Here is a 20,973-nt window from a genome sequence, read left to right as displayed (position 1 = left end):
GACGGAGTAACAGGAGGACATTGCTGTATTAAAGGTTGGACTTGTGGTGGCGGCTGCGAAGGAGACGACTCCGACATATACTCGCTCCGGGATGGCTCCATAGGAACCACCCCTGTAGCAACAGGAATACGAGATACTGCCTACACGATCTGCACGTCGCCAGGGCAAACAGTAGTGACAGACAAATACATCTCAGAGGAAGGTGGAACAGATTAAGGCACAACTGATTCATCACCATCCTGAGTGCGGCGCCGCTTTCTATGAACTACGCGCGCCACCTCTCAAGCAGTGGTAAGAACGGGCTCAGGCATTGTTTGCAAGGGCGGAAAAACCGTCCGCAATGAAAGTGGAAACTGTCATACGATAGCCAGGAACGACTGTAGATGCTAGACGAGAACACAAGGTCAGCAACAGTTAACTTGCGGCGCTCTTCCAAGGAAAACAGTAAACAAAAATGTCTTTGCGGTAGGTAGTTCAGAGACGGCCACTTTCGTTGCACAGAAAACAGGTTCCCACCTGTCCGCTGCACCTAGCATGAATACGATAGCCACAAACTTGCAAATGAGACCGAATGTTCTTTTTGATTTGTTTCTCCACCGAACGCATGCTGCTGTAACATTGCAGCTTGTACTGACTTGACCAACATTCACGCCGAATACCTCTCACGTCACCATATTGCTCCAAAACTTCCTTAAGGAGACCACACCATTGTTCAGGTCGAAAAAATCGATTTTCGGGTTTCATCATACTTCGATAGATTAAGGTTTTATTTAAGTACTCTCAAAAGGATTTGGCTGAAAAACATTTTTTTCGAGCATTTAAAGAGCATTTTCTTACCACGTGTGTTTATGTGCCATGCTCACTTTTGTGCCACCCACTTTTCCGCATATATTTTAGATCTTTATATCCCCTACATGGCACATTAGGGATTTTTATTTTACTCCCGAGTGTGTTGGCTATCCTTGGAATGCAACAGTAGGTATTCTTCTGTTGCTGCTGTTTGTAAACAACACGCTTTCAAACACACTGTTAGTTTTGTTCAAGTACGATTCTAGTAGTTGTTATACTTACGTTTGCAGTGCTTGTTTATGTGTGTTTTGTTGTGTTTATTGAAGATGACGAAACGCAAAGGCATTTTCAAGAAACGACAATTTAGAGGAAACAAGTTTAGAAAGCTTTCCGTACAAGAGATTATGTCGCCTGGCAACGATGTTTCTGATTGTAATTCTTCAACAAGTGTATCTTCAAAGAAGCTCTCACCATTTCAAGACAGTTACAACGAATTTACTGTAAGTGACAAAGGCTGCAGTAACATTATTATAAATTTGAGAATATTATCAGATGTAATTTCTAAATTTGTACAATGTAGACAGTGTGGTGAGTCACAGAGTCTGAAAATTTGTGAGAGTGCCAGTGGGAGAAAATGCCTAGCAATTGCATTGGATTTAATTTGCACTAAATGCTCGGCGCTGATTTCATTTATGAGTTCTTCAAAACCAGATGCAAGTGGCCCTTATGAAATCAATACTAGATTAGTTTATGCCTTACGATCCATTGGCAAGGACATGGCTGCTGGGAGAACATTTTGTTCAGTGATGAACTTACATCAACCACCAAATAAATTTGAAAAACTGACTGCAATATTAGAGAAAGCAGCATGTGAGGTCAGTGAGGAAAGCATGAAACTGGCTGCTAGGGAAGCAGTGGAAGAAAATGATGGATGCTCGGATATTGCAGTTGCTCTTGATGGAAGTTGGCAGAAAAGAGGACATACTTCTCTGAATGGAGTAGTGACTGCCACGAGTGTAGACACCGGTAAAGTGTTAGATTTGGAGATAATGTCTAAATATAAAAAATGTTGTAAAGTCAATGAATATAAAGAACACAACTGTATGGCTAACTTTAGAGAAACAAGTGGTGGTATGGAAGTTCATGGAGTACAACAAATATTTCATCGCTCCTTAGAAACAAGAGGCGTACGGTACGGCGATGGTGACAGTAAGGCATACAACAATGTGGTGAGCTCTAAGCCATATGGAGATGCCATTATTAGCAAAATAGAATGTGTAGGCAATGTCCAAAAACGTTGAGGAACAAGGCTGAGAAAACTAACTTTTGATATGAGAGGAAAAAATTAGAAGATGGGAAATTGTTGACCGGACAGGTAAGTTAACTAAAATTGTAATAGAAAACTTGCAGGTATGCTATGGGCAGGCAGTTAAGAGAACTGAAGAAAATCTGGAGGCAATGAAGAGAGATGTTTGGGTCATATTCTTCCATAAGTCCTCTACTGATGACAAGCCATGTCATGGATTGTGTCCATCAGGAGAAAATTCGTGGTGCAAATACAATAGGGCTCAGGCCACTGGAGAATCTTATTCTCGCAAGCATTCTCTTCCTGTTGCTGTTATTAGAGCAATTAAACCTATTTTCAGAGACTTAGCTCATCTTGACCCGCTAAGGAAATGTCTGCATGGGCAGACACCGAACCCAAATGAATGTTTCAACAACATAATTTGGAACCGCCTTCCCAAAACTGTATTTGTAGGCATGCGTACAATGAAACTAGGAGTTCATGCTGCTGTTATTACTTTCAGTTGTGGTGATAATGGAAAGTGTTGGGTGCTGAAAAACTGGGAATTAATCCTGGTGAAAATATGATCACTGGGCTGCAACATTGCTATAAAATGAGGATAGCCAATGTACACAGGTGTGCATCTAATATGGCCAAGAAAACAAGACAAGCATCCAGGAAGGTGAAAAAGAAGCTGGAAGACCTGCTAGAGGCCAAAGAAGGGCCATCATATGCAGCAAGACAGTTTTAAATTAACTGTGAGTAGCAAATTTCAAAAGTTTTTTCTTTAAAGTCAATTTCCCACAAACTAAAATTTTCAGTACATATGCCCCATTATATAAGAAACTACAATAGATAAATGAATGAAATTTTCAGAGACTCTGCATAACATAAAAAGACACCTCTGGTACTACATTCATTAATATTCCCCCATTAGGCAGTTTATAAAAAAAATATTTTCTGCAGAGAAAACTTAATATTTTTTGTTAATAAATTTAAAAAAAAGTATTTCTTAAAAACTATAAACTGGATAAAGTAGACTTTATTACAGTTTACACTATTAGCATCATGTAACATACAGTAAAAATATTAAGGTCCTGCATCAAATAGTTTTATCAGAAATGGGTCAAATACTTGCCTAAATTAACATGGGTTAGACAGGCAGACTGTGATCCCCTTAAGATAAATATCCTCTACCTCCGGAGGAAGACGGAATAGTCGAACATTCCTATATTCAATGTCCGCATCCGGAAGCAGCACCATACTAAACGAACAATATCTACGCCTGAAGGGAACCTGAGTACTTTTCTGCTCCTAGGTGATCCACGAATTTCACAAGGAACACATAAATCTCAGTATCAAAACAAGCGATATGCACTTCATCCGAGGTAATATAAAAGTATCAGTGAGCCAAACATGGATCACGGATTTTTAAAGGTCTGAGCTGTAAATGGACACGTATGTCCATTTGCCAAATGAAGAACCTACAGTACCTTTACGTGGAACACTGTTGGACGACATGAGAAACAAGCAGGAGCTGACTAAGCCGCTGTCAGACAGACACCCAACGAAGGTGAGATGAGACAACGACGATGTCACACACACAAAGACGCAACAGCCACTGAAGCGATAAAGTCCCAAACAGTTGCGGCGATGTGGTGGAGTGAATACGTAAACAACGAAACGTTCGCTGGGCGCAGAAGGTGGAACTTCCGTTTCAGCCCCACAAGTCTTGTTGAGACATGAGAGGATTCAACCGCGAAAGACGGCAACGGTTATCGCATTCGTCTCTAGGCACTTGTCGTCTAGAGTGTGGTCACAGTTTAGCTGTTCTTTACCTTACACAGAAACGCTTAATGACGCCTGTGATAAAACGTTGCCGTTTTCAGGTGGCGCGGGCAGCTGTTTCGAGTAGGGGCACTTAGTAGCCGGTTGAGTGCTGCGATCAAGTTTCGATGTTTCCATGCGGTACAGGGGTTGGGACAAAAATATCAAAACACCGAGAGACATGCATGCTTAAACATAAATGCATATGCTACCCAAGCCAGCAGGTTGCGCTGTTGTATTTCACCACCAAGAGCTTCCGTGCATTGTCCTCAATAAGGCCGGCCGAAGTGGGCAAGCGGTTCTAGGCGCTGCAGTCTAGAACCGCGAGACCGCTACGGTCGCAGGTTCGAATCCTGTCTCGGGCATGGATGTGCGTGATGTCCTTAGGTTAGTTAGGTTTAACTAGTTCTAAGTTCTAGGGGACTAATGACCTCAGGAGTTGAGTCCCATAGTGCTCAGAGCCATTTGAGCCATTTGAACCTTAATAAGTTGCAAGTGTCACTCGTCCTCATAACAGTGTTCTGTGCAGTTTTGAGTGCATTATTCCGGAGCTCAGTCCTTTAGAAAGTGGGTAAATTGTTGCTGCTCGTTTTGTTTCTCCTTCCGTGATAATAATAGTGTATGGAATAGGCCGGCAGGCCCACCTGCGAGGAGCCCGGCCGCGGGGTGCAAGTCTTTTTCATTGACGCCACTTCGGTGGGTTGCGCATCGATGAAATTTGAATGGTGTTAGAGAAACACAACACCCAGACCGCGAGAGGAGGAAATTCCCGATCTGGGCAGGAATAAAACCTGTGCACCTTGCATGTCATTCCACTGCACTGAACTTATTATTTTTATTTTAATGCATTATGTCGTGATGATCAATCAGCTTTTTTCTTTTTTTTTCTGTCAGATTGACTTGGTGCGTTCATGAACATTGAGACAAATTATCATGTAATATGAGCTGCAAATTGAGAAAACAAATAATTACTTGTAACAAAACAAGAGGAAAAGATTATGAGTAACGAGGTAATTAACTCACGATCTACTGTCTATTTTTTTTAATTTTATTTATTTTTTAATTTTTTGTGTGTACAAGGAAGAAAAGTGATTAAAACAAGATTTTCTTGAGTGGGCACCAGGAACAGGGAGGAATCAAAAGCCACAGGGGAACTCAACCAACAGCCTGTCGACTGAAAACAAGAAAAAGCACATTTGCAAAAGGCCCTCAATAACATGGAACCCGAAGCCACTTCCAATGCACGATCTCCAGATACTGGTGAAAGACACGGTGATCAGAATCGTCCCTCCTTTAACAACAAAGTGAACGTGGTTAGCCAGTCGATCGTGTTCGTTTTCGTCTGAGAAAAAAAGGATACGTTTGGATGAATAATAAATTCATTCGAAATAGAGGAAAGAAAAATTTACTGTCGATGAATCCAGAGCCAATGATCCCGTCCACAAGCGACCAGCCTGTGAAGTAGCCTAAGGTATCAGTCTGGTGACATTCGTCATACTGAGAAGTCGGGCGAAAGCCTATGCGAGAAAGACGGTCGCCAGTCGCTATCAAAAGATCAATGTCCCTATACCACGACGAAGTAACCTAAATCGGTAACCTAGGAAAAGTAAGATGAGACCAGATAGTTTTCTAAGATGTTACAGCGAAGCTATATCAACAAGAGAGAGGCAAGATGTTTGACCCCAATGGGGATCGTTTCGCCTCCCTTGAAAGGAGCAGGAAGCGGGAGAGGCCGTGTGATTTCATTTACCACTGACGTTGTTGTGCGACCTATGAGAGGCCAAAAAGGGCATAAAATTCTTCAGGAACACCTCTTATCCAGGTAATTTGTTCGACTGAGACACGATAACAACATCGAACACACCGTCCTTGTGGAAATCACTCAAAAAATGTCATTTTATTGAGAGAAGACGACGCTATCCAGCAAAGGGGAAAAGTAGTCAGGAAAATTTTCATCTGGAATGTGGACGTCATACAGTTCAGTAAAGTACTTGAAAATAAAACTGAAAATGTCACGGTCGGACTAGGACACTTGACCATCAGTATAAGCGAGGAATGCAAGCAAACTCCTTTCCTGCGGGACCGCATCCAGATAAGATGATATAGTGAAGTCAGTTCATCTTGTAAAATGGAACGTTGTTGACATTTTGTTTTAACTGTAGTAAACTGGTATCAATTAGCCGTACATCCAAGAACCGTAGAGGAGCTTGCCTAGCGGTATCGTAAAGTCGACATAATACGGAGTAATAGTTTTTGTTTCTGTCGGACGCCTGTCTCCCATACGGCACCAAAGCTCGTGAGAGTCTAATGAATTTGTGGGTTGGCATGCAGCGTTCACCATTCCACACTAGACAAGTAGCGTTCTACAGCTTGAGAGCAATGCGCCCACACTCCTTGAATGAGAACACCAAGGGAATGGTTTCATTCAAACAAGGTACCTTTCTGTCAAGCCCAGTTATAATGTGAGTTACGCCTTTCATGTAAGATAGCTAGATGGCTGGCTATCTTGCAAGTGCCTACGCTTGATTTCTACACGTGATTAACATGATCACTAAATGTAGTTACTACGGATGTTTGAAATAATTCCTACGAGATGCTGCCAAAGCTAATCTCAGAGCAGCGTTTTTTATAATTCCACTCGTTCATCAAAACTGAATAACGCTCTGCTACTATAGCTCGCGTGTGTTTCTCTCGGTAATTTCTGTAGGACTTCTTGGTCAGTCTATGCTATTTATAGAAGCCATTAGGACCAATAAGGTCTAGTATAGGACATAAATAGTCAGATGTATTCACATGAAAATTCAACGACTCAATGTCTGCGAAGAGATAAATGACACGTCGTTCCAAATACAAAGGCCAGAACATCTAAAAACATGCTGCGTCCTTGTGTAAAAAATAAACCTGCAGTTGTTCTGCATACAAATGGACTGTTATTGCGTCTGTCTGTTATTGGCTCTCGTGATTAACTGCTTGCTGTATCATTGCATGTCAATTTGTCGGCTTGCGCTATCAGCCTAGTCACTAATGCCTTCGATATTGCCTGTGGGCGACTCGATATATTCTGCAGATCTTGGCAAACACCTCAGTGCAGGCAGCGTCTCATACCGTTACGACACTGCTCGACACAGAGAGTTTATTCATTTACAGAAAAGAAAACGAAAACTTTGTACTGAAGTAATACATTAACTTCGTGTTATTTGCTGTGTGAGACAATGATGCTACTTTATTCGGTTGAGAACAGTTGCTCGTATGAGCTAGGTCTGGAATGCTAGAATGTATTTTATTTTATTTACATCTTATTTATCTTACTAATGATGTATTATCATAGTCGTACTGAACATTTCCTTACGTATGCCGTATACAATACGTGTACGTCTATGAATTTATATTTATGAGGTTTTTTTATCTTGTTATTCGTTCAGAATCTCACGGTTCTGCAGATGGGAGTTTTTGTTGATATAATCAACAATAGTAGCTTGGAGCTATTACTTCTCTTATCATACTGATTATTAGCGATATTCTTTTTTATGTTTGAATTAAGTATGGCTGTGCGTCATGTGATTATTTATAGTTGCAGCGTCGTATTCTGTTGATATGTCCTTCTTATTTTTTGAATGTGACTGCATATATTTCTTACGATGCAATTCGATTACCTACATGCTGCACCGTTCCAATGATTTTAAGGACATGCTTTTGAAATAGTTAAATAGTTTCACTTATGATCATTCTCTATGACTTATACATATTTTATGTGTATGTAGTATCACTTGTGGTGAGTAATGATTGTACTGAAATCTCGTGTGGCTTGGGTGTCCCGTCAGGTAGACCTGCGGCCTGGTGCAAGTATCTTTAGATGACGCCACTTCGGCGACTGGGCGTCGATGGGAATGGTATAATGATGAAGACAACACAGCACCCACTCTCTGTGCAGAGAAAATCTCCGACACAGCCGCGGATCGAATCCGGGCCCTTTGCATGGCATTCCGCATCGCTGGCCACTCAGCTATCGGGGTGGACGTGATTGTTCTGCCAGCTGTCGAAGTTGACGCGAGTCGTTCTCGTAATTTATAAGATTGTTTTTTACGATTCTACCTTTATATTTTATGTACCAGCGCTCATGTTGGCAGTGTACAGCTGTTTTTCTGGTACCCGTTCTTCAAATGTTTTTGCGATATATTAACAAACATAACTGTCATGACTCCCTCACCCTACTGGACAAATTTAGTGTCGTAATATGTACTTTGACAATTGCATATTGGTTGTTGCTTTAGGGTGTGTAGTACAGGCCGTTCGGTAAGCAGTGTTTACAACACTGCGGTTTCGTGCGTATGTTTGTGATCAACACATGTCACTCGTATATGATCACTTACATAACCTCAAAGATACCCATAACATTACACTTCCAGATGCTTTAGACATTTCAGGTGGTTCTATTAACGATCTTTTTACTCAGTTACTCTGAACCACATATTTCCCAGTGTTGTCTTTGTCTTCACCCACATATAAATGGTGGGGTGCAGCCTTGTTGCATGACAACGTACAGTGTGAGTTGTTGGAGAACACTAGAATCATATTAGGTTTCAAACAACTTACAGGAATGCAGCCAGGTGACGTCGTCAGCAGGTGGTCGATGATGACGTCACCTTCTTGCATTCCTGTAAGTTCTTTGAACATTGTGCATGTCGGGAGAAACTCAGGTTGATCGTATTCGATGGCTGAGAAATAGATTGAAAATACTCATCGTATACATTTTTTTATACAGAGTGTTTCAAAAAGATTCACCTTATTTCATAAAAGTGTATCTTCCATATACCGTGCCTGACAAGAAGGTGAAGTACCGAGAAGACATGGTCAGATGTCAGTCTAACTCATTATGGGAAGTGGATTCCAGGAATACAGTTCCCCACAGTCGTTTAATGAACAAAGTAAGAGCATATGGGCTATCAGACCAATTGTGTGATTGGATTGAAGAGTTCCTAGATAACACAACGCAGCATGTCATTCTCAATGGAGAGAAGTCTTCCGATGTAAGAGTTATTTCAGGTGTGCCGCAGGGGAGTGTCGTAGGATCGTTGTTATTCACAATATACATAAATGACCTTGTGAATAACATCGGAAGTTCACTGAGGTTTTTTGCGGATGATGCTGAGGTACATCAAGAGGTTGTGACAATGGAAAATTGTACTGAAATGCAGGAGGATATGCAACGAATTTACGCATGGTGCAAGGAATGGCAATTGAATCTCGATGTAGACAAGTGTAATGTGCTGCGAATACATAGAAAGAAAGATCCTTTATCATTTCGCTACAATATAGCAGGTCAGCAACTGGGAGTAGACCTTAGGAGTGATTTAAAATGGAATGTTGATATAAAATTGATCGGCGGTAAAGCAGATGCCAGACTCAGATTCATTGGAAGAATCCTAAGGAAATGCAATCCGAAAACAGAGGAAGTAGGTTACAGTACACTTGTTCGCCCATTGCTTGAATATTGCTCACCAGTGTGGGATCCGTACCAGATAGAGTTGATAGAAGAGATAGAGAAGATCCAACGGAGAGCAGCGTGCTTCGTTACAGGATCATTTAGCAATCGCGAAAGCGTTACGGAGATGATAGATAAACTCCAGTGGAAGACTCTGCAGGAGAGACACTCAGTAGCTCGGTACCGGCTTTTGCTGAAGTTTCAAGGACATACCTTCGCCGAGGAGTCAAGCAGTATATTGCTCCCTCCTACGTATATCTCGCGAAGAGACCATGGGGATAAAATCAGAGAGATTAGAGCCCACACAGAGGCATACCGACAATCTTTCTTTCCACGAACAATACGAGACTGGAATAGAAGGGAGAACCGATAGAGGTACTCAAAGTACCCTCCGCCTCACGCCGTCAGGTGGCTTGCGGAGTATCGATGTAGATGTAGATGTAGATGTAGAATCTGATGAGTGGCAGTCCCTGGAATGGGTAACGCCTTTTTTTAGAGTCTGCCACTCTAATTTGGTGAGCATTTCTTTGAAATGCTCTCACGCAGATTAGATAAATCAGTGAAAAATCTCGCAGCTCTTCTGTGAATCTCTTTATCTTTTGCCTCAACACAATTCGATGAGTCTCACACTGACGGAAGTGGTCAAGAAACTGTTGACTGGAGGTAATATAAGCGATCTCTTTCATGTACTAATTACACTACACCATGATTCTTCCAATAAATTGAATTCTGGCGTCTATGTTCGCAAGAAGTGAATACGTGGAACTGGTGACTGTTCTTGGCAATGATTCTCGACCAAGCAGTATACAATATACAATCTTTTCACCTGCTCTCCTTGTTATGTGGTAGTTTGTCCCCAATTGTCCTGTAACCTGCTTTATAATTTAATATACAAATCTGAATAGTAAGGCAAGTCAAATCGCCAACACAGCATGGAAAGTGAAAGCAATAATAACTGCTGCCAATGATTGCATTCTCTAATTATTTCTGTATCCCTTTTCATCTTGGTCCAGTGAGTGACTCTTGTAATTACAGCAGCTTTGAAGCTTTTAGCTGGCTGGCGAAAGGGAAAACTTACTTGGAAGAGTAGCAGTAGTCGTAAAGATGTTTTTTTGCCGAAAGCCAGTCTGGGACAGGTAAAGTCAATGGAGAGCAGTTTTCCAGCCCAGATCAGAAGTCGTGGAGTAAGGACAGCCAGTATGCAGTAAAGCTTCACTGTGTGATAAGTGCAAGGAATGCTTTTAGCAGTGATAAAAACTTGAAAGGCAGGAGAGGACATGTGGCTATGTAGCTTAGGAGAAGCCTTTATACTCGGATGAGTCCAGCTGGAATATTTGTTAAAATTTTTGTAGGGGCTCTCTGGTTGGTTCATAGTAATTATTTTCGCTGCAGAGAAGAGTTCCCGAACTTAGAATGCTTCAAGGGTGGCGAAGGAAATCAGCCATGCCCTGTCAGGGGGACCATCTCATCCTTTGCCCGGAGCGATTTATGGAAATCACATAAAACCTAAGTCGGGATTGCTGGAGTTAGATTTGAACTGTCATCTTCCTGATTGCAAGCCTAGTGTGCTAACCATTACCGCCTCAGTCAGCTGCAAGTATGAGGTGGTCCCATCCATTTCTATCGGGGAGAGATCTGAGACTCTTTCTAGCGACGGAAGTACCTCAACAGGAGGCAAGACTTCATAGAAATACATACCTTGTGTGAATGAGCATTTTCATATTGAAATAGGGTACCATGACATTGTTGCATCACGGGTAGCGGATGAGGATGCAGGATGTGTGCGACGAATCTCTACCAGCCGTGCACTGAAGACATACCCAATTACTCGAAGTAACACCACCGAGCCTCTCCAAAACATTGCAAGAATGGAATCTCTGACTAGGTCGTCACCATACACGCTGACGTTACTCGTCCAGGGTAATGCAGAACTGTGAATCATTGCTGAAAATGCGACATTATTTATCAGCAGTCCGTGCTTCCCAGTCAAAGCATGACCGCAAACGCAGCCATTTTTACAGTGGTGTTAACAGCAGCCTCTGCATAGGATGCTAATTCCCAAATCAGGATATTGGTAGTCTCCGACTAATGCTACCGGATAACACGGAACGTAGCAGAGAACCCGTCTCCTTTTCCTAGATGGCAAAAGCCGATTTAGAGGGATTACAATGTGCTTGCTTCACAGTACGGTGATCCTCCGTTATGATGCTGAGACGTGGTGGACTGGAAACTGAGGACAAATACAACTGTCCTAACGTTCCTATGTTGTCCAACATTGGGGGCCCATGTCAAATCCAAATATCCAACAAACCTGAATATTACTCGATTCCACCAACCAGCCAAATAGAGACCCATAATGAGGTGTCTTTCGAACTCTGTCACATGCTGACAAGGTTTTATCACACGAGTATACGGCATCTCCGTGTCATACACAGTAATGACTCAACTTCTCCCGCCATTCACGTCCCTTATATAGCAGGCCTCTTAACATTATTAAGCACTACTCTCTGGTGGCCTTTCTGCCTGTGGCAGAGAACTGCAACTCTAATACCTTACATACGCGCCGATCGTACGTAAGTTTGCCAAGTTACAGTGAATGCCAACCACGACTTTTTAGTGCTTCACAGTTTTTGTCAGGCAATGCATAATGAATAGCAGCGGTCGGCTCATACGTTCTCAAGGAACACAGCATGCCAGGTTCGCTCTTCCCCATTAACTGGGGCATATCGTTTGCTCTGAAACTGGAACCCAAGTGGGTATTTGTTGCATACGGACTTAGAGGGCTCTTCGGTTTACAAGAACCGCGTCGATGGCTTTCTGAAAGTCTAGATATACAGGGTCAAGTTGGGTTACGCTACCTACTGCTTTCTGAATCGCACGAACGAACAGATCAACGATGTTTCCACTTCAGCTTGCGGGAGTGGAAAAGGTGTCGTTCGCGCGAGTGGCAACTCGTTCTTTGTGATGGGTAAGGAGGAGTCTGGGCTGAGCAGTGCTGCGGTTAACACCTCGCTAGCAGTAGCGGCTCAGATTCCTGGAGCTTTGAGGCAAGATGAGCTTAAGGGCAGTATTTATGGGCCTCGGATGCTGTATTTGGTGATACTATTATCATGGCAAGGTTTTTGACCTTATAAATATAATTCCGACGCCAAGAAGACATGTAATAGGGCGAGGCCAACAGTACTGCTACGACTACATCGCCACCAGGTTAACAGCCACTGCAAATTACGCCAGCAGTGCCACCAGCCATCCACTAAATTGTAAATGGACCAGGTGTTGGTGACTTCGGTTGATTTTAATAATAATAGTGGTGTTGCTAAAACCTGTCTTATACCCGTGATTATCCCAAATCACAACCCTATACAGGAATCCTATCCTATTGAAATTAATTTCGAGTGGCCTAATTTATTGCGAGAAAGTTGTTGAACTTGAATTTAATATTGTGTTACCATTTTCACAGCTAATTGTAACTTTTGAGTATGTCAAAAGACTGTTTATGAAAGCACATTTGTTATTTAAAGAGTTAGAGTTTGTTGTGGTTTATTTAATTAATAGTTAGTGATAAGAATACTTACCATTTACCGAGCGAGGTGGCGCAGTGGTTAGCACACTGGACTCGCATTCGGGAGGACGACGGTTCAATCCCGTCTCCGGCCATCCTGATTTAGGTTTTCCGTGATTTCCCTAAATCGTTTCAGGCAAATGCCGGGATGGTTCCTTTGAAAGGGCACGGCCGATTTCCTTCCCAATCCTTCCCTAACCCGAGCTTGCGCTCCGTCTCTAATGACCTCGTTGTCGACGGGACGTTAAACACTAACCACCACCACCACTTACCATTTCTCATACATATTGGAGTAGTTTTGTTAATGAACATGGTTTATCTAACCATGAAGGTTTAACGAACCTCATGTACTAGGCTACTCAGTTAATGAAGCAATGCAAAGGTTCCTTCAGAGCCAGTGTAGTTAGATTTGCATTCTGTTCAGTTGCATCAAACCGAGTTTAAGAAAGAACTATTTACTGTGTTATCTATTCTAATGCAAGTTGGCTGATGCACAGGCATAGAGACCCTGTACTAGGCAGTGAAGTTGTACATTATGTGCATTAGCATACCCCCTGATTTAAATTCAGAATCATTTGAAGCTTTTTCCTGCTCAGTATTGCTACTAGTTTCATGTGTGTCGGTAACTGGTTTTATAAACTCTTACACTTTGTTCATTTAAGGTACATATTGTTGAGTGGCATATGTTTCTGTTTACTATCTCATTGGCCTTTTGTTTGTTAGTAACACATTTATCTGCAAGATTAGGTTACTGTGTTGTAGTATGAATAGATATAAGGAAATAGTTTAGAGTGTGTGTCAAGGAAGGTTAGGCTAGCCTTAGCCCTGCCTTCTGCTTCATCATTTTGCTTGACACAAGAATGCCTAAGTAGGCTGGTGACTGGTTTTAATTTGTAATGTTACAACTTTCTTTTGTATTGGGAAAACGTCTGTTCCAGACCCACCGTTTACTATTGTTTATACTCTGCTGGAGTGTTTCGGAAACGATTCCCAGTTTTATTGTTATGTCTCCTTTAAGTTACCTCACGGTCACAACTTTTAAAAATTCCTCGCATCGATTGCTGTTTAAGGTGGTCGGTGGTACCGGTACAAGAGGAGACAGTGACGGTGGGAGAGAGAAAGTGGCAGTGAAGGAGAAAGAGAAATGAATGAAGACAATAGCAGTGGGAGCCAAAAAGAGAAGACATGTAGTTGGTCAGTGAGAGAATGGTGAGTGGTCGCAAAAGAGAAAAGAGATGGACAGAGATAGAAGCAGTGGAAGCAAAAGAGAGAGGAGGCGGTCGAAATGAAAAATACAAATTAGAGGAGACCATATGCACATAGCATTGTCGGGTCTGGACCCTCCCAGACCAGCGAACTTTAACATAGGTATGGGGGAGGGTCCATTTTGGACCGAGATTTTAAACACGTTGGTATAGGGGAAAAAATAAGTTAGATCCCTCAGAATTTTTGAGCTGCTGAAATGTGATGCCAAACAATGGCAGTGGGAAAGACAAAAGGAGACAGTGTAAGCGAGGGAGGGGATCTTTTTCTTAAGTCATCAATCTTCTAATTGTTTTCATGCGGGCCGCCACGAATTCCACGCCTGTGCCAACTTCTTTATCTCGGAGTAGCACTTGCTGCAACCCATGTCCTCAATTATTTACTGGATATATTCCAACCTCTTGTTTTCCTCTACAGTCTCTCTTAATGTTACTGTCCTTGCTTTTAATTTCACGGAATTTTGCTTTGACCTTTCTGTATGCTATACTCCCAACAATCAGTTGTTTTCGATTTCATCATACTTTTCACGCAGCCACGTCGCCTTAGCTTCCCTGCTCCTCTTTTTTTTTCTTTGTTTTCGTTCCTACGTGACTTGTATTTCTGTATTCCTGAATTTTCCTCAACATTTTTGTACCATCTTTCATCGATCAAATGAAGGATTTATTCTATTACCTATGGTTTCTTCGCAGTTACCTTCATGGTACCTATGTTTTCCTTTCCAACTTCCGTGATTGCCCGTTCTACACATGTCCATCCCTCTCCATCTGAACTGTCTACTGAACTATTCTTTATCGCAGTATCTATACCTTCAGAGAACATCAAGCGTATCTCATCATTCTTTAGTACTTCCGTATCCCACTTCTTCGGGCAATGATTCTTTCTGACTAGTCTCTTCAACTTCAGCCTACTCTTCATCACTATTAAATTGTAATCTGAGTCTATATCTGAGTCTATATGCCTCACAGTCCTGTAACTGATTTCGGAAACTTTGCCTGCCCACGATGTAATCTAACTGAAATCTTCCCGTGTCTCCCGGCCCTTTACAAGTGTACCTCCTCCTGTGATTCTTGAAAAGAGTATTCGCTTTCAATAGCTGATATATATATATATATATATATATATATATATATATATATATATATATATATATATATATATATATATATATATATTGCTGAACTCAATTAGTCTCTCTCCTCTCTCATTCCTAGTACCAAGCCCATAATCTCCTGTCAATCTTTCTTCTACTCCTTCCTCTACAAATGCGTTCCAGTTCCACATGACTATTAGACTTTCATCTCCTTTTACGTACTAAGGAGGAGAAGAACAGCGTTTCACGTTCCGTCGACAACGAGGTCATTAGAGACGAAGTACAAGCTCGGATTAGGGAAGGATGGTGAATGATATCGGCATATGTCTGAAGCGATTTAGGGAAATCATGGAAACCTAAATCAGGATGGCCGGACGCGGGTCTGAACCGTCGTCCTGTCGATTGCGAGTGTAATGCGCTAACCACTGCGCCACTTCGCTCGGTATGTATTGAATTACCCGTTCACTACCCTCACATACTTCCTATATCTCTTCATCTTCCTACTCATGACGAATCCTACTCTCGTTATATCGTTTTCTGCTCCCGCTGATATCACGCTATAGTCGTCAGAAAAGAAATGCTTGTCTTCTTTCCATTGCACTTCACTGACCTTCACTCTATCTAGACTGAGCCTTAACATTTCCCTTTTCACATTTTCTGTCTTCCCTACCACGTTGAAGCTTCTGAAATTCCAAGCCCCGACTCCTACAACGTTCTCTTTTAATTGGTTATTCCATCTTTTTCTCGTGATCATCCCCCTTGGCAGTTCGCTCCCGGAGATCCAAATATAGGACTTGTCCGGAATCTTTTGCCGAAGGAGATAACGTCATGACACTTTTTCAGTTACAGGTCAGATGTCCTGCGGATACACATTTTCTACCTCTACATGGGTACTCTGCAAATCATCGAACCTCCTTCACAATAACTCTCTATTTTTCTAATGTCGCCCAGCGCGCGGTAAAAACGAACACCTGTATCTTTCCGTGTGAGCTCTGATTTCCGTTATTTTATTTGATGATTGTTTCTCCCTACGTAGGTCGGCATCAACAAAATATTTTCGCATTCGGAGGCGAAAGTTGGTGATCGAAATTTCGTGAGAAGACTCTGCCGCAACGAAAATCGCCTTTGTTGCAATGATGTCCATCCGAAATCTGGTATCATTTCAGTGACACGCTCTCCCCTATTTCGCGATAATACAAAACGTGCTGCGCTTCTTTGAAATTTCTCGATGTACTCCGTCAGTCCTGACCGGTAAGGATCCCAAACCGCGCAGCAGTATTCTAAAAGAAGACGGACAAGTGTAGTGTAGGCAGTCTCTTTAGTAGATGTGTTACATTTTCCAAGTGTCCTGTCCATTCTTTGGTTAGCCTTCCGCACAACATTTTCCACGTGTTCCTTCCAATTTAACTTGTTCTTAATTGTAATTCCTAGGTATCTAGTTGAATTCACGGCCTTTGGATGTGACTGCTTTATTGTGTAATCGAAGTGTCTTTAATGCAGTAGTTTCCATTGGTTTCCGCATCCTCATGCCGTTGATGACTCTTGATTCTTCCGCCTTTAGCAGCGTTTGTTACCCCAAGGGCAGGAGAGCGCCCTGAACCTCTGTCCGCTCCTCCGCTCTCACTGACAATGCCGTTGGCTGAATGAGGTTGACTTCTTATGCCGGAAGTCTTCGGCCTCCTTTGCTGATCATTTTTTTATTCAAAATGTACTTGGGGTTAGAACTCAAAACCGAGAACGTTTTGATTACAGATCAAAAACGCTACCCCTAGACCACAGAATTTCCAGTTTCCTGTTATAAAAGAGCGCGAATATGTTCGCATATCAGAATTTTTGGTGAGAAAGGCGGAATGAAGATTGAGGTAAGTGGTTCCCCACATTTCTGTCGCAGTATTTTGAAGAGGAACATATTCGCCTGTTTGTGCTGCGACAGGAGCATTTTTCCTCTAATTGAATAACGCTTCGCTCTTCCAAAATATAAATAAACCTACCGTGAAATATGGCTTCAGTGGAACTGGGAAATCAGCACAGTCTAATTCATGCTAAGTACTGGAGCTCAATTCTTAGCATCAGTGAGACGAAACATTTGAAAAAAATGGTTCAAATGGCTCTGAGCACTATGGGACTCAACTGCTGAGGTCATTAGTCCCCTAGAACTTAGAACTAGTTAAACCTAACTAACCTAAGGATATCACAAATATCCATGCCCGAAGCAGGATTCGAACCTGCGACCGTAGCGGTCTTGCGGTTCCAGACAGCAGCGCCTTTAACCGCACGGCCACTTCGGCCGGCAACATTTTAAAACTTACACAGATTCTATTCGTTGTTCAACAGTCATGTAAACTAACACACACTCGTTGATTGATGAGCGAGTTTAGGACACATCGCTATGGGAAATAGGTACATCTTATGTTCGGTATTTTATGGTTATGTTAGGTATTCTATGGTTACGTCTTTACTAATGAAACTCCGAGACACTGTAAAATCAAAAATTTCTGATAATGACTGTATTGTGTAAGCCATGTTTCTTTTACTTCAGGTTTTAGTGATGACAGACACCATACTTCCATTCCATAGACGTAGAGAAAAGTTGATGTAAGTTCTTGATGCTCAGTTAAGCTTCGATCTTAGCAGAGCGTGAGGTTTGGGGAAAGCAGGATGGAGAACCTTTTTGGCACTTTTATTAGGGAAATAAGAGGGGTGATGTTATCTGTGGGCTACGCAATGATGTCACTATAGGCATACATGTGCACTTATAATCAGCAGGTATGATGAAAATTACACGCAGAAGTACAAGGTTCTGTGAAAGAATATTAAAGAGTTTTTCAAGTTCAAACACATTCATTAAGTAATATACATTTTTAGTTGACACACAGAACACACCTTCGCCGCACTACTATAGTGACATAGCTGTTATATCACTACAGTTGGCAGAAATCGTTAACAGTGACAGTCGACACAAATTGTACCGACATGTACTGTTAACTACTAGGGAGCCAAACATCACCTTAGCGTCGACAGCTTACAGACGTCGTGTCACTCCTCGATGCTAACTAAAAAAACAGCTTCGTGCTTATGAGGGGTGGGGTTTGACAACCCCCCCCCTCCCCCTTTTCCCACCTTCGCATCTACATCCCCGGGGGGGCACTGAGCTGGTTCCCGACAGTATCCCAGACGTATTCATAGGTTTCAGATGCGAAGAATTTGGTGGTCAAGGCATCAACGTGAGTTCAGTATCAAACTCCTCGAACCACAGTGGCACGACTTTGGCACTTACGCAACTGCAAGGTGCAGTCGCCGGCGGTGAAGACATCAAGCACGAAGGAAAGCACGCCGCCCTAAGCAACGTTCACGTCGTCAGAGGCGTCATAGTCCTTTCTACACTGAAGCATCAAAGAACATGGTACAGGCATGCGTATTCAAATACAGAGATATGTAAACAGGTGCAAGATGGCACGGCTTTCGGCAACGCCTATCTAAGACAGCAAATGTCTGGCGCAATTGTTAGACCGGTTACTGCTGCTATAATGACAGCCAATCAAGATTTAGCCGGCCGGGGTGGCGGAGCGGATCTAGGCGCTACAGTCTGGAACCGCGCGACCGCTAGGGTCGCAGGTTCGAATCCTGCCTCGGGCATGGGTGTGTGTGATGTCCTTAGGTTAGTTAGGTTTAAGTAGTTCTAAGTTCTAGGGGACTGATGACCTCAGAAGTTAAGTCCTATAGTGCTCAGAGCCATTTGAACCAATCAAGATTTAAGTGAGTTTGAACGTGGTGTTATAGTTGGCGCACGGGCGATGGGACACAGCATCTCCGAGGTAGCGAAGAAGTGGGGATTTTCCTGTACGACTGTTTCACGAGTACACCGTGAATATCAGGAATCCGGTAAAACATCAAATCTCCGACATCGCTGCGGTCGGAAAAAGATCCTGTAAAAATGGGACCAGCGACGACTGTAGAGAGTCGTTTAACGTGACAGAAGTGCAACCCTTCCGCAAATTGCTACAGATTTCAGTGCTGGGCTATCAACAAGAGTCAGCGTGCGAACCATTCAACGAAAAATCATTTTTATGGGCTTTCGGAGCCAAAGGCCCACTCGTGTACCCTTCATGACTGCGTGACACAAAGCTTTGCCTCGCCTTGGCCCGTCAATATCGACATTGGACTGTTGATGACTCGAAACATTTTGCCTGGTCAGACGAGTCTCGTTTCAAATTGTATCGAGCGGATGGACGTGTACAGGTACGCAGACAACCTCATGAATCTATGGACCCTCCATATCAGCAGGGGACTGTTCAAGCTGGTGGAGATTCTGTAATAGTGTGGGGTGTGTGCAGTTGGAGTGATATGGGACCCCTGATACGTCTGGATACGAATCTGACAAGTGACACGTATGTAAGCATCCTGTCTGGTCACCTGCATCCATTCACGTCCATTGTGCATTCCGATGGACTTGGGCATTTCCAGCAGGGCAATGAGACACCCAACACATCCAGAATTGCTACAGAGTGGTTCCAGGAACACTCTTCTGAGTTTAAAACACTTTTGCTGGCCACCAAAAATCCCATACATGAACATTACTGTGCATGTCTGGGATGCCTAGCAATGTGCTGTTCAGAATAGATTTCCACCTCTTCGTACTCTTACGGATTTATGGTCAGCCCTGCAGGATTCATGGCCTCAATTCCCTCCGGCACTACTCAGACATGAATTGAGTTTCTTGAATGTTTCGAGCACGAATTTACCTGGATCTAGTGTATCATTTTGGCAGGCGACATGTTTCCATTGATCCACGCTCTGGTCTCGATGATCTCGTGCGAATTGCAATTGTAACTGACGATGTAGTTGCGTCAACGTGGGAGAAAGTAGGTGTCGTGTGCCGCAGAGCCCTATGTTCAATTATCTGCACTATATGGCGTGATCTGAAAGTCTTGCGCCTGCGCCACCATCGTACTCTGTCGTGAGATCTGCCACAGATTTCTGTATATTCTGCTCTATGGAGCAGACAAGCGTACGACCACCACATTTTCCGCCAAAACCAGAACGTCCAGCAACTTGTTGCCTACTCGTGGTTTTCACGTCCTCCTACCAACTTCCATAAATGCTCACGACTTACCGCGCGACTAGCTGGCCAGCTTCGTCGTTTCCAAAGCAGTGGTTCCCAGGGTCAGGCCATGGCAACGTGCTTTTGGTCAAAGTCGCTTACTTCAGTGGATTAGCCGGCCGTTGTGGCCGTTCGGTTCTAGCCGCTTCAGCCTGGAACCGTGCGACCGCTACGGTCGCAGGTTCGAATCCTGCCTCGGGCATGGTTGTGTGTGATGTCCTTAGGTTGGTTAGAACCATTTTTTTCAGTGGGTTACCCTATTTACTGCCAGCATCGTCGACTGAATGATTCCCCATTCGTCTCTGATCCACTTGTAGTAGTTTCCTTACCGCGTCAGGTCACTTGAACGCCACCGTGCGACTTTTAACGTCAGGGTGGACAATGGACATAATAGACTTTAACATAAAAAAGACAAGCATAACGAAAGAATTATCCGAATGGGACGTTATTTTTGATGTACATGGGCAGACAGTCAAATAATTACAATTTCTGACAGATTGTATAATTTATTCAAGAGAAAGAGCTTCGGAAACAAAGCAAGTCAGTAACACGTTGGTCCATCTCTTGCCCCTAT

The sequence above is a fragment of the Schistocerca piceifrons genome, chromosome 5 (assembly GCF_021461385.2).
Source record: "Schistocerca piceifrons isolate TAMUIC-IGC-003096 chromosome 5, iqSchPice1.1, whole genome shotgun sequence".
NCBI classification, from domain to species: domain Eukaryota; kingdom Metazoa; phylum Arthropoda; class Insecta; order Orthoptera; family Acrididae; genus Schistocerca; species Schistocerca piceifrons.
The sequence above is the reverse complement of the archived record's forward strand: the minus strand, read 5'-3'. Positions refer to the sequence as shown.